The 13,877-nt window shown below is 40.5% G+C and overlaps 1 long non-coding RNA gene across 1 annotated transcript; it reads left to right on the top strand.

The window, feature by feature from the left end:
* The first annotated feature begins 4,829 nt into the window (after nucleotides 1-4,829).
* Nucleotides 4,830-5,836, top strand: LOC118483905. Its single transcript, XR_004872196.1, has 2 exons — nucleotides 4,830-4,932; nucleotides 5,551-5,836. It is a non-coding gene; the product is annotated as an uncharacterized LOC118483905 (long non-coding RNA).
* Nucleotides 5,837-13,877: the final 8,041 nt, after the last annotated feature.

Genomic DNA, 13,877 nt, shown 5'->3' with positions numbered 1-13,877 from the left:
TACAGGCGCGGCTCCAGGAGCTAAATCAATCTGAAACTCGACTTGGCGATGGGGCGGAAGACCAGGTAATTCCTCAGGGAATACCTCAGGATAGTCGCGTACAACGGGAAAATCTTCTAACTTCCTCTCCTTTTCTGTGGTATCAGTAACTAGAGCCAAAATCGCAGTGTGGCCCTTTCGTAAGCATTTCTGAGCCTTAAGAAGAGAGATGATGTTCTCAACAGCACTTCTCTTGTCGCCACGAATCATGAGAGGTTCACTACCTAAACCAGGAATACGAACGATCTTCTCGTTGCAAAGAATCTCTGCTCGATGTTGGGATAACCAATCCATCCCAATGACAACGTCGAAACTACCCAAGACAATAGGAATAAGATCGATAGCGAAGGTCTGATTAGCGAGAATAAGCTGGCAACCCTTGACTACGTGTGAGGCTTCCAAACTCTTACCATTAGCTAGCTCTACAGTGTGCTTGTCGCTCAGGGGTGTAGGAATACGCTTAAGCATCTTACTAACTTCTAGTGACACATAGCTAGTATCGGCACCCGAATCAAATAAGACTGTAACATAAAAGTCGTCGAGAAGGAACTTACCCGTCACCACGTTGGGATCATTCCTTGCTTCTCCTTGACCAATCACGAACACTCGTCCCCTAGCACCATTGTTGTTGTTCCCATTGTTACCATTCCCCTGATTGTTGTTGTTGTTCTGGTTCAGTTGGGGACAATCCTTCTTGAAATGACCTTCAGCTCCACACTGAAAGCACCCTTTGTTGTTACCCTGCTGCTGTCGCTGGTTCTGTTGAGGTTGCTGACGATTCTGATTGACGGGGTATGCGCTCCTGCAATCCTTTGCAACATGACCAGGCTTGTTGCACCGATGACAGTTGCCCCTGGCGCATGGCCCACTGTGATGTAAGTTGCAACGATTGCATTTGGGGTGATTTCCTTTGTACCCACCATGACTTTGACCACCGGACGATTGCTGACTGGGGCTCTTGTGATCATCCGTCTTTCTCTGCTGAGACTGAGTTTGCACCGAAGTTGAACCCCTGCTTGAAGTTCCATCCCATTTCCGTTTATCCCCACTAGAAGCACCAGAAGTAGTTGCAGCACCTATACGCTTCGGTAACTTGTTCTGCTCCACCGCTTGGTCAGTGAGACGGTGAGCCAACTGTACAACCTGCTGGATAGTAGTCAAGTTCGCTGAAGTCACATGACTCTGGATCTCTGGCACCAAGCCCTTGAGATAGAGTTCAATTCGTTTATACGGAGGATCCACCATAGTAGGACACAACAAGGCAAGCTCATGCGATCTCTTAGTGTATGCCTCAATCTCCGACCCCGACATCTTAAGATTGTAGAACTCATCTTCCAGTTTGTGAATGTCGTCACGACTGCAGTATTCCTCCCTGATCATTTCCTTGAAAGTTTCCCATGGGGTGGCGTTGGCAGCAACCAACCCTAACATCTGCACTTGCGCATTCCACCACGTGAGAGCCAAACCCTCGAGAGTACCAGTAGCATACTTCACCCTGCGCGCTTCAGGGCATTCACACATTTCGAACACAGACTCCAGTTTCTCAAACCAGTGTAGGAGACCTACTGCTCCTTCAGTGCCGCTAAAAGTAGTGGGTCGACAATCCATAAAGGTCTTAAAAGTGCACACCGGTGCCTGAGCATACTGACCTCCTGCGTGTGCAGCTGCGAGCGCTGCGGCAACTCGTTCGTTGATCAAAGCCGTCAACTGGGCTTGTGTCATGTTAACGCGTCCAGACATGGTTCTTCATAACAAGAGTAACACGTGTGAGAGAGGTTCGCGAAAGCACGATAGTAGGACAAAGTAAGCACGCACGTGTTCAAACAATAGTAGCTATACTAACCAAGCATACCACGAGCAATGTACTACGTAACTAACAAGTAGGCAATATACATACATCATATTACCTAGAACGTCGAGCCTTGCATGAGGAGCGAAGTGTCGTTGTGGACCGTTGAGCACTGTTCCGGTTATAGTCTGGTTTTAACAAAAACGTTTCTCCTTTATTAAAACCAAGTTCACTATAACCAATGGCTCTGATACCAATCTGTCACACCCCCAAAATCCCACCTACGGAGTACTACCGCTTGGAGGCGTGACTGACCAGGATCCAGCCACCAATCATACTGAACAAGCATATAAGTAGTTATAAAAGTTTAACCAATACGATTGGTGTTCCAAAACAAATAAGTTTAAGTTGCAAGCGGAAGCATTAGTTTAAAGTTATAACATAAGTTCCAAAAGTTTCAAGTTTAACATAGTCTTGTAGCAATCCCTGTCCCACAACGATCCTCCTCCATGCAAGCTCCCACTGAGTACCTATGGTCCTGCAAAGCATGTAGTAACGAGTCAACAACTAGTTGAGTGAGTTCACGGGTGGGCGTTTGTTTTAGTTGTTTCAAAAACAGTTTCCTTTATCTGGCATCCTGCCGTGGGGGTTACCCCATAGTTTAAAAACGTGACATGTTCGTTCCCAGTTACTCCGGCACTCCGGCCGTGGGGGCTACCCCATGTAGTTATCAGGCATTTCGGCCGTGGGGGCTACCCCATGTACATCATCCGGCTCTCCAGCCGTGGGGGCTACCCCATGCGTACACTAGACTCGTTACCGTATCGACTGCTGACTGTAGTCATGTTTATGTGCCCTGAAAACATCAATGTCTATCATCATTGACGTGCCCCAGATCCATTAGTTCACGCCCGTCCTCTGCGGCACGGTGTGAGGCTTGTCAGACCTAAATAGCGCTATCTAACTAATGACCCGCTCGCCATTGGCCCGGCGATTAGTCGATACAAAAAGGAGGGACTTCGTGATAGAGTTTTAGTCTAGTACGTTTATCCGTCCATCCGGACGAGGAATCACATTCCTGAACCACTGACGTCCTGCCCAAGGAGGACGAGGAACCCACGTTCCTTAACCCAGTTCCCAACCCAGGGAATCCCATGCTTTGTAGAGGGTGTGAACTCACCTCGGTTTGCTCGGCAGTTAATCACAGAAAGTCAATCAAGTCGCAAGTAGTCAATAACGTCCTAACACGGATATCACTTATAATCAGATTCGAACCAAGTAGTGCACAATTGTTCAACACGTATGGCAATCACGTATAATCAGTAACAGTTCACAGTTAACATTCAAACACAATCCACAGTCTAAGTGTGAGGCCCAAACAGTTGGGCTTGTGATAACAGGCCCAAATAACACGTTAACAGTAGCACAGAAGTTCATATGTCCGGCCCACTAACTTAGGCCCAAAGTGTGGTCTCGAGTCGCAACCGGACTCGCAAGCATGGTCTCGAGTCATGCTGTGTGTGTTGATCATGGATGGTTGCGAGTCGCAACTGGTGTCGCAACCATGGTTTCGGTTCATCATGCTGAGGTCTCGAGTCGCAACGGGACTCGTAACCTGTGGTCTCGGCTTGTCCTGTTATGGTTGCGAGTCGCAACCGCGTGGTCTCGAGTCATCACGCTGTGGTTGCGAGTCGCAACGGGTGATTGCGAGTCGGTAAGCTGTCGTTTTCACGTTCACGTGTTGATGCAGGTATATCAGTCTCATTAGTACAATATAATCAGGCCCAAATCAGGAAACTACCAATAGAATTTCACTAACATGTTTCCTAATCAGGTTATTGGTCAAAGTGGATCAAAATCACAAGGGTTTTCATATTCTTAACTATCATTCAAAGTGTTCTTCACATATTCAAAGCATATTCATCAAGTTCATAACATTTTCAACACTTATATCAACCACAACTATGAATAATCATCAAGACACTAAACATAACACACAACTCGGTTTTTATATATATGTCCGATTTCATGAGAAATGCAATCCGATTTCATGTATCATCAAAATCTAGTAGTTTAACTCTTTTTAACACAAGATGCCATGAGTTCTTTAGCAACACATTCCAACACTAAAACTTTTTAACACACATAGAACTTCATCTCATTCATGCATCCATTTAAGCACAAACATAACATAAACTAACAATAATCATCAAGAAACACTAACATTCAACAAAACATCAAGAACACTAACAATAAATATCATCTCATGCAATTTATCATACATCACAAAACACAACAAAATCAACCATAAAAATACTAACCGGTTGGTGATGTGTGTGTGTGTGCCGATCCAAAGTCCAAGTCCGAGAGTTTCTTGTGCCTACCGATTGATCCGAAAGTCTTGGAGGTGTGTTTGTGTTCTAGAGTTCTAGTGAGAGAGAAGATAGGAGAGTGTGTTGTGTGTTTGTTAAACAAATGGCAAAATGGCTAAGGGTGGTGTATTTATAGTCAAGGTTCCAAGTGTGTGCACCCTTAGTGGGTTTCGAGTGGGGTTCACGGCCCAAAGGCCCAACCGGCCAAAGGTTCTCGGCCCAAGGCCCATTCGGTCACTATTCACTCGAGACCTCATGGTCTCGAGTCGGGTTCTTTGTTGTTTCGTGTCGGGTTCTCGGTTCACATATAACACACATACATATATACATACAATGCACACAAAACAAAGCACATAAAAGTTCACATTTATCATTAAGTTTAATCAGTCACTAGTCACATAGCGTACAAGCAAGTTACAACGAAAGGTTCTAAATTTCGAGTTGTCACAGTGTGTGTTTGACAATGTTTTATAGTTTAGCATGTGGTGGTTCTGTGTATTTATTTGCTAATTTAAATAGTACAAACACATACATATGCTTTTTACATGTGTCTTATTATAATGAGCTGATTTGTTTAACTTCTTATCTTTATTCAAGTGCTTACTAACCTCATTTACTCGTAGGTATCTGAGCGCTTAAACGCATCAATGATATCAGCTTCATTGGAAGATGCTTGTCACTTGGCATGCAGTTGTGAATTGTGATAGACTCCGCCAAGAAGTTGAGAGTCAGGTATGTTTTACTAAAATCATAAAAATCGACTAAAAAGAAAGGCTAAACGGGTTGAAAATCGTCTCGAACTTGTTAGACCATTTACTTATGGTGTGTTTCGATTCACGTTGCTTTTATCTCTAACGAGTTAAATGAGTTGAAAGTAGCCCAAAGTGGAAGTGTAGTTTCAATGCATAATTGTTAAAACCTTCTAAAATTCATTAGATTAGAAAAGTAGATTGTTAATAGATATAAGTTTTGGAGTTTTATTCGACACCCAGACTATTCATACCAAATTTAGTAACCTTGACCCGTTTTGACCTATGATCCGACCCAACCCGATCCGACCCGTTTGTCAAGTCTAATATGCATATATATATATATATATATATATATATATATATATATATATATATATATATATATATATATATATATATATATATATATATATATATCTTAACTGTTTATTTTCTTAAAACTTAGAAGGTTTAGTTGATTATATAGTTGTTTTTAGTTGTATATAACATGTAAATATAAACATAACTTTATTGACGATGTTGTTACCGGTTTTTCTCTTTGCCTTTATTTTTAGCCTATAATATTTGTAATAACTATTTCTATCTACTTTTATTTTAGATGTGCCACGACACGAGAGAGGCTATGGATAATGAAATAGATGTTTTGTTGATGACGAAGTTTTTTAGAGAGTTAGGTATCTCGTTAGATTATCTTATGTAGTTTATTTATACAATTTAACGTAGTTTTTTATGCACTCAACCAATGTTTGTAATTTGACAGGTTTATTTCCGAATTGGATGTCTATGGGTTTATTTCCGATTTGAATGTGTATTGTTTTGGTTTGATTTGAAAATGTTCCATTGGTAAGCTTGATGTATTTCTGGAAAACCTTTTTTATTGTAAACGTTTTTTTTTATCCAGCAAATGTTTATAAGACGGTGTTAAAAAATATTTCTTTTAATTAAGATGTGGAATGTTTTTGATATCAAAAGACGGTGTTCATCAAGTTTAAGCCGGTGTTAAAATTGAACACCGTCTAATAAGACTTGATTTTAAACCGGTGCACTTTAAGACGGTGTTGAAAACACCGTCTTAAAACCCATATCACCCCGTCTAAAGATCTATGTTGAAAACACCGTCTTAAGACGGTGTTGAAAACACCGTCTTAAAAAACACCGTCTTAAAACACCGTCTTAAGACGGTGTTGAAAACACCGTCTTAAAAAACACCGTCTTAAAACCCATTATATAATCGTAACTCATATGTCTACGTTGGCATTACTATTTATCTAGGCACAATGTCCATACCAAGTTAACAAAGATTGTAACAACCTGAATTTCGAAAACCCAATACTAAATGGTGGATTTTAACTACTTAATTATAAATTAACTATCTAATTTATAAAAGTTATATTAACTATTTAAAATATATTTATTTTAATGTAACTAGTGGTATCAACCCAGCGCGTTGCGCCAGGGATTAACGGGAGTTCGCTTCGTTGAATAATATGGAGCATATAAGATTACTCGCTTCGTTGAATAATATGGATCATATAAGATTACTCGCTTCGTTGAATAATATGAAGCATATAAGATTACTCGTAGACGATGCATCGCAGGTCCATTACAACTGTCGTTTGGATAATTCCAAGCATTATGTGTTACAGCTACCACATAAAAAGCTCACCTCGATATCTAGAGTTTAAACTATCCGTATTATTATAATGATTGTGTTTCTTATTAACATTATGACTATTAGTTATTGACTTATGGTACAATTACAATTTTGTTCCTCTAAAAAACTTATTTAAAAATCATGATTGTGATAGGTTGACAACAGAACCGAACGGCCAGAGCCATTGACAAATGGCTTCCAGTCACGTGATCACGCAATGCCACATGGTGGTGCTCCGCCTTCCACAATGTCATAGCCATGGTTGGAGCCGGTGTGCTCAATCTTCCGTATGCTATGACCGAGCTTGGTTGGTCAGTCAGTGAGTTGGTTTTCCGATCTTCACACCTGCACATTTTACTATAGAAAAAGTTGAAACAATTGTTCTGAATACTTCAAGGGTTCTGAATACGTTTGTATCAGTGCTAGTTGTTAATGCACTTTGGGTGATAAGTGCATGCCTTCCAATTGTTAGGGTTTTTATTGTACATGTCTTGAAACTTAGTCCAAGGTTTATCCTTGGACAATTTGTCCAAGTTTTTGTCTAGCCTTTGGTCAGAGGTTTGTGTTTAGGCAAAAGTCAGGGTTTTAGGTAGTGTGTTTTTGTCTGGGCTTCTAGTATGTCTTGGAGTCCGTGGTTTGTCTTGTATATATACCTTTATGTGGAATAGACAAGACGGCGATTCTGTGTGAAATTCTGTGCACCTTTCTAACCCTAATTATTGTGTGTGTGTTTTGTCTGACGGCTACTGTGTGTGACGTCATTCTTCTTCCTCATCAAGAATACTCTGTGTATTCTTGATTTCTCTCACAGATCTTTGCATTCTAGTGTTTCATCTACAGTGGTTGATCATCAGGTGGTTTCCGCACACCTGTTGGTTGCATTAGCTGAGTGAGATCTTGGATTAGGAGGCCTGACAAGTGGTATCAGAGCAGTGTGCTCATACTACTGTAGGTGTTTCTTAGTTTGAAGGTTTTTGTGAGAAAAGTTCAAACTTTGATAGGGTTTAGTGAGTGTTCATTGAGTTTTTGTGATTTATTCTTGATTCCTCATTCATTTCTAGTGATTTGGTGATGGATTTTGAGTAGTTTAGTGATTCTTAGTGTTGATCTTCATCTGGGTTTTACAGAGGTTTTGGTTTTTCTTCATACAGTGTGTTGAAGGTTGGAAAAGATTCCTAGGTTGATCTTTGGAAGGATTGTTGGCATTTTAAGTTTTGTGTTTGTGTTTCCGGGGTATTGGTGAACCAGTGTGAAGTCACACTAGGGAGATAGTCCGGAGATTGGTTACTGAAGCTTGTCCGAGTTTTACATTTCATTACTTGGTCCGAGTTTGACTTGATAAGTATAAGAAGTCCGAGTTTCTTATACACCTCATCTTTTAGGTCCGAGTTTTGGAATCCACTAGTTTAGGTGGTTCGAGTTTAAGCAAGTTCTAACTAGTCCGAGGTTTAGAACTTCCAAGGATTGAGTCCAAGGTTTAAGCTCCAAGGATTGAGTCCAAGGTTTAAGCTCCAAGGATTGAGTCCAAGGTTTAAGCTCCAAGGATTGAGTCCAAGGTCTAACCTCCAAGGATTGAGTACAAGGTTTAACCTCCAAGGATTGAGTCCAAGGTTTAACTTCCAAGATTTAATTCCAAGGTTTAAGTTCCAAGGTGGTGTTCTGGGTTCAACACTCTGATAATTTCTCAGAAATTGCACTCCGTGTTTTCTCTCCGGGTTTGGACTTAGAAAACCTTCCCAGTGACAGTTTTTGCTTGGAAACCTACTGTTAATTTATGTTTAAACTCACTGTTTCTTTCACAACTATTTCTAAATGGCAAACAACAATCTGACTGCAATGGTGCAAAACCTCAAGCACAATGCTGAGGTAGGGAGTAACGACAAACCTCCTTTGTTGATAAACGAGCTTGATTTTCCTGAGTGGAAGGAGCGTTTCGAAAGGTATGTAAGAGCGAAAGACATCAAGATCTGGTTGTGCATCGTTAAAGGATGTGGAGCTACTCCAGTAAGAACGTTAACGATTGATACTTACTTGGCACTCACCGACGACCAAAGAAAGTTTTATGATTGTGAAGAGAAAGCTATGTCAATGATTACGATAGCTATGACGCAATCTATACTTCATACTTTCCGTAAGAGAAGTAACTCGAAGGAGTTGTAGGATAGCATGATCGAGCGCTATGAGGGAAATGCAATGTACAAGAAACGACGTCTCGAACGATTGAAGACTCAATTCGTTGTGTTTAAAGCTTTAAGGAATGAATCATTCGATGACACGGTGAACCGATTTTTTCATCTGTTGAGCGAACTTAATCAAAGTCAAGAAGGCATCTACACTGAATTTGAGAAAGTTGAGAAGTTTCTGAATTGCCTTCCCAGAGAATGGAATATGTACACCGCATTGATTAGAGAACGTGTTCTCTACGAGGAGCTCTCATTGGAAGAAGCTGTACAAAAACTGAAGAGTTATGCTTGGAATATGGAAGATCAAGCATCTGATTTCGAGAAGATCCAAGATCCTCAGTTATATAAAGCTTCAAAACCGACGGATAAGGGTAGTAATGGAGTAACCGGTGTTGCCCTATATTAAGAGAATGAAGTTCCTGCAAGTTAACATGCCTTTATAAGCAACAATATCAGTTCAAGTGGAACAACAAATTCCAATCAAGGAATGTACTCTTCCAGTGGAGCTCAGAAATCTCAAGCAACAAACTTGAACATTCCAAAGTTAGATGCAAGCTGCTTAAAGATGATAGAAGAGAACATGAGCCTTTTGGCGTCTTTCATGACTGCCCGCGAGATCTTCTGTCTTGGAAAGCTCGTTGAACCGTCAAGTCTCGATGAGGACTTTGACCAGATAGACCAAGACGAAATGGAAGAACTTGATCTACAGCTCAATATGGCACTCTTAGTCCGTAGAGCGAAGAAATTTCTGTTAAGAACGGGTAGGAAGTTCATAGGAGGTCAGACGAAGACTCGAATGGGAGTCGACATATCAAAGGTGAAATGTTACAACTGCGACATCTACGGGCATTTCGCACATGATTGTCGGAATCCGAAGATGGAAAGATCTGACAGAGAAAGCAACTCTCAAGGAAACAATTCGAGACCTCACAAAAATGCATCAACTACTTCAAACTCAAGTGCTCGTCTAAGTGGTTCTGAAAATCTTACACCTTCGACAAACAATGCTATGGTGGCTCAACCTCTACAAAATGTGACTGAGCCTTACGACTGGGGTTGTGCATTGGAAGACATTTCAGGAGCTATTGTGTCACAAGCCTTTATAGCTGAAATTGTGAATGAAGAAGTGTGTGAAGAGGTTATCGAAGAGGCTAGCATTGAGGAACTTGCGGTTGTAGCTGAAGTTTTTGGGGAAGAGTTGGATTCGGGCAATGTTGCTGAGAATGAAGATAACTTGAATGAAGAGTCTGTTGAAAAGTCTAACAAAACAGAAGATGGAGAAAAGGGAGAATGCTTTGAGTTCAACATCTCCATAGCCGAAATGCAGCAATTTGCAGATGCAGAAGCTCAAAGGTTGGAAGAAAACACCGTAGAAAATGAAGCATGTGCATTCATGGCTGGCATTGAGGTAAAATCATCTTCTGTAGATAAGCGATGTGCAAGATGTGTAGAGTTTGTCACCAAGATTGACAGATATGCACTTCACAACACAAATCTGATTGCAGATTTAGAAAAATCCAGAGAACTCATTGCTGTTTTGTCTAATTCGGATAAAGAACACCGAATTAAGATAAAAGCGCTGAAAAATGATATCTCTGAATTTGTGAGACTTGTGGCACAGGGAAATCTTAAAAATCAGGAATTAAAATCTGAACTTGAAATGAACCAAAATTGTGTTTTGGAAAAGAACAAAATCATTTTGGAAAAGGATAATCTGATTTTAGATTTGCAACGAAAAATTGAAAAGTTCGGGGATTCATCTGAAGTGATGAATTTTTGTATTAACAGCCAACGTCTCAAAGAATCTGAGGAAGAAATGTTCGGCATCGATTATAAGAAAGTGCCTCCACCGGTAAACCATAATTATACGTCGATGCCAAGCATTGATCCTGAATTGGGAAATTTTGTGCCAAAGACCCCTCTGACGGTTGAACCGCAAAGTGAGTCAGAATCTGAGCCAGATGAGGCTTCTGACTCAGAACAGTGGAAGGTGAGTGAACTTACAAAGAAAAATGAGCTAAATTTTGATAACATTGAGAATTTGATAAGCAATAAAATTTTGGAAATTTTTAATCAAGTTCAAAATGCGAAGTCAAAACCAAAGTCACGTGGGAAACCCAAAAGGAATTTCAAAAATATCCCTAAAACTGAGTTTGTTAAAGGGGAAGATTTTATCAAGGAAGAAGAGAAAATCAAAACAGGTTCAAACTCTCAGTTTGTCAACCAAATTTTGAAAAATCCCACTAACGCCTCATCATCTTCGACCAGTCATGAGGAACGTCCAAAGAATGCTGCAAAAGTTCGCAAATGTTATAAGTGTCGTGGGAAAGGACACTTAGCAGCAGATTGTCCAGATGACAAGGGTAAATCCCTTGTTGATCCTGATCAGAAGAAACCTTTTGTTGAAAAACCACAAAATGAAACAGTTAATGTTGAAAAGAAAAACGGTAAAAATCAGAAGGTTGAGAAAAACAAAGTGATTAAACAAGAAGTAAAACCGGTTGTCAAAACAAATGTTAAATCACAACAAAATCAGGATCATGGGGAGAAACCAGTTGTTATTAATCGTGGTGAAAGATTGGAAAGTTCATCTTAAAGACATGATACTCGGGAGAAAACCCCTCACAGACGACAAAATAATGTTACTTTCCAAACACTTGAGAATGACCAGCGTTCTGGAGGTTCGAACAACAACTATGTTAGACCTCATGCACAGAACAGATTTGTGAATGATCGAAATGCGTCACCCCCCCCCCCCCGATTTCCAAATCAAAGACAGCATTCGGATAATCTTCCACGATTATTCTCAAGACACGATGATGTTCCTAGATTTGGTAGGAATTTTGAGCCACCCAGGAATCAAAATTATGGTTACCAAAACTATGGAAGCCGAGGTTATGGAAACTCTGGTTATACCAACAGATCGTCAACTCCATATAATTCACGATTTACGGGGAGTAATTCCAACAATTTCCGAAATGGAAATGGAGGACACAGAGGCGATGATGGTTATTTCAAAGAGTTTTCTTATGTTTACGAATCGGGACGACCCAAGACCATCATGGCTTGGGTCCCACACTCTAACTAAATTTTCTTGTTGGGGAGTGTAGGAGCAGCTGAAGAGGGCTATCTATATTTGGTATATCGATAGTGGCTGTTCCAGACACATGACAGGAAATATAGAGTTATTGAACAATTTTAAACAATTTCGTGGTGGTTATGTTAACTTTGCCGGTGAGAAGGGTGGATACATCACCGGTGAAGGTTCGGTGTCAAATGGAAAAATTACGCTGCATAAAGTGAACTACGTTGAAGAACTGAAGCATAACTTGATGTCGGTTTCTCAAATTTGTGATAACAAGTACACGATGTTGTTCACTGATAAAGCTTGCTTCGTTTTGCGTCCGGGATTTGTTGTTCCTGAAGATTGGATCATAATGAGGGCTCCAAGGGTGAATAACACATATGTCATGGACATGCGCCCGTTGGTTAACTCGTCTGCTCTAGTGACATGTCTACTTTCGAAGGCGACTGAAGATCAATCGTATCTCTGGCATAGGAGAATGGGCCACGTGCATCTACGAAAACTGAACCACTTAGTGAAAAACAACTTAGTGTTGGGGGTTCCTTTATGTAGTTTCAATATGCACAACAAATGTGAATCATGTGAAAAAGGAAAAATCAAACGAAAGCCTCACAAACCGAAAACTGTTAACTCAATCCAAAACCACTTGAATTGCTTCACATGGATCTTTTCGGCCCAATCCATGTTGCTAGCATTGGTGGGATGTCTTATTACCTAGTTGTCACTGACGATTTCTCACGATACTCGTGGGTATTTTTCTTAAAAACAAAGGACCAAACTGCTGGTATTTTAAGAGACTTGTTCAAACAACTTGAGAAAAATTATTCACTTCCTATTAAGAAAATCCGAAGTGACAACGGCACTGAGTTTAAAAATCATTATATGGATGAGTTATGTCGGGAAATGGGAATAGTTCATCAGTTCGGCGCTCCATATGTTCCTCAACAGAACGGAGTTGCAGAACGGAAGAATCGTCCCCTAATTGAGGCGGCCCGCACTATGCTTTCTGAATCAAAATTGCCAATTTTCTTCTGGGCCGAGGCGGTAAACACTACATGTTATGTGTTAAATCATGTGGTTACGGTCAAAAGAGAAGATAAAACGTGTTATGAATTGCTTGAAAACAGGAAACCGAACTTATCTGGTTTTCAACCTTTTGGGATCAAGTGTGTTATCAAACGCACCAAAGATACTCCTAAAATGGGGGAAGTTGGAGAAGTTGGGTTCTTTTTGGCGTATGCCAATGGAACTCCAAACAAACGCGTTTATAACATTAAGAAGCATACAGTGGAGATCGTGTTTGATATAACTCCTTTGAGTTACGATCCTCCACCGTCCGAATTCGTTCCTAAAAGCGGTTACGATTATGATAAATTATTTGATTCATTTGATCTTCCTGTTGTTTCAGAAGAAGATTCGGAGGTTGTATACACACATCTTGTGAACAAAGATGAAGTGGATGCGAGCTGGAGAGCAAGTATTCCTACTAATGTGTCTTCGAATGTTCCAGTCGCTGATTCTTCGATCGTAAATGAAGTTGTTGCTGAGCAGATCCCCAATGCAGCTGCTCAAACTACAAGTGGTGATCTTTACGTTGACTTTTCAGCATATCCAAATGTTAATGCGTCTTCTAGAAATGATCAAGCTTCTAGTAGTAATGCAAATGCTGAGGGGGAGATTCAATCGAATTTGGGAAACAATCTTCAAGCTCCGGCAATCCCATTTCCAAGAACAAATATTCATCATCCTGTTGATAATATTATTGGGAATCCAAATGCGGGTGTGCAAACGCGAAGGAGGATTTCAGAAATGCAGTGTCTGTTCTCTGCTATCAAGAAGGAAGAAATCTACAATCTTAGCCTACATGAATGTTTTATCTCTCAGATAGAGCCGAAGAACTATCAGATGGCTCTAAAGGATAATTCTTGGTGTGAGGCGATGCAAGAAGAGTTAGCTCAGTTCGACAAGTTAAAGGTGTGGAATTTGGTTGATCTTCCAAAGGG

Source organism: Helianthus annuus, chromosome 11 (assembly GCF_002127325.2).
Source record: "Helianthus annuus cultivar XRQ/B chromosome 11, HanXRQr2.0-SUNRISE, whole genome shotgun sequence".
Classification (NCBI taxonomy): domain Eukaryota; kingdom Viridiplantae; phylum Streptophyta; class Magnoliopsida; order Asterales; family Asteraceae; genus Helianthus; species Helianthus annuus.
This window is presented reverse-complemented; position numbering and strand designations above follow the sequence as displayed.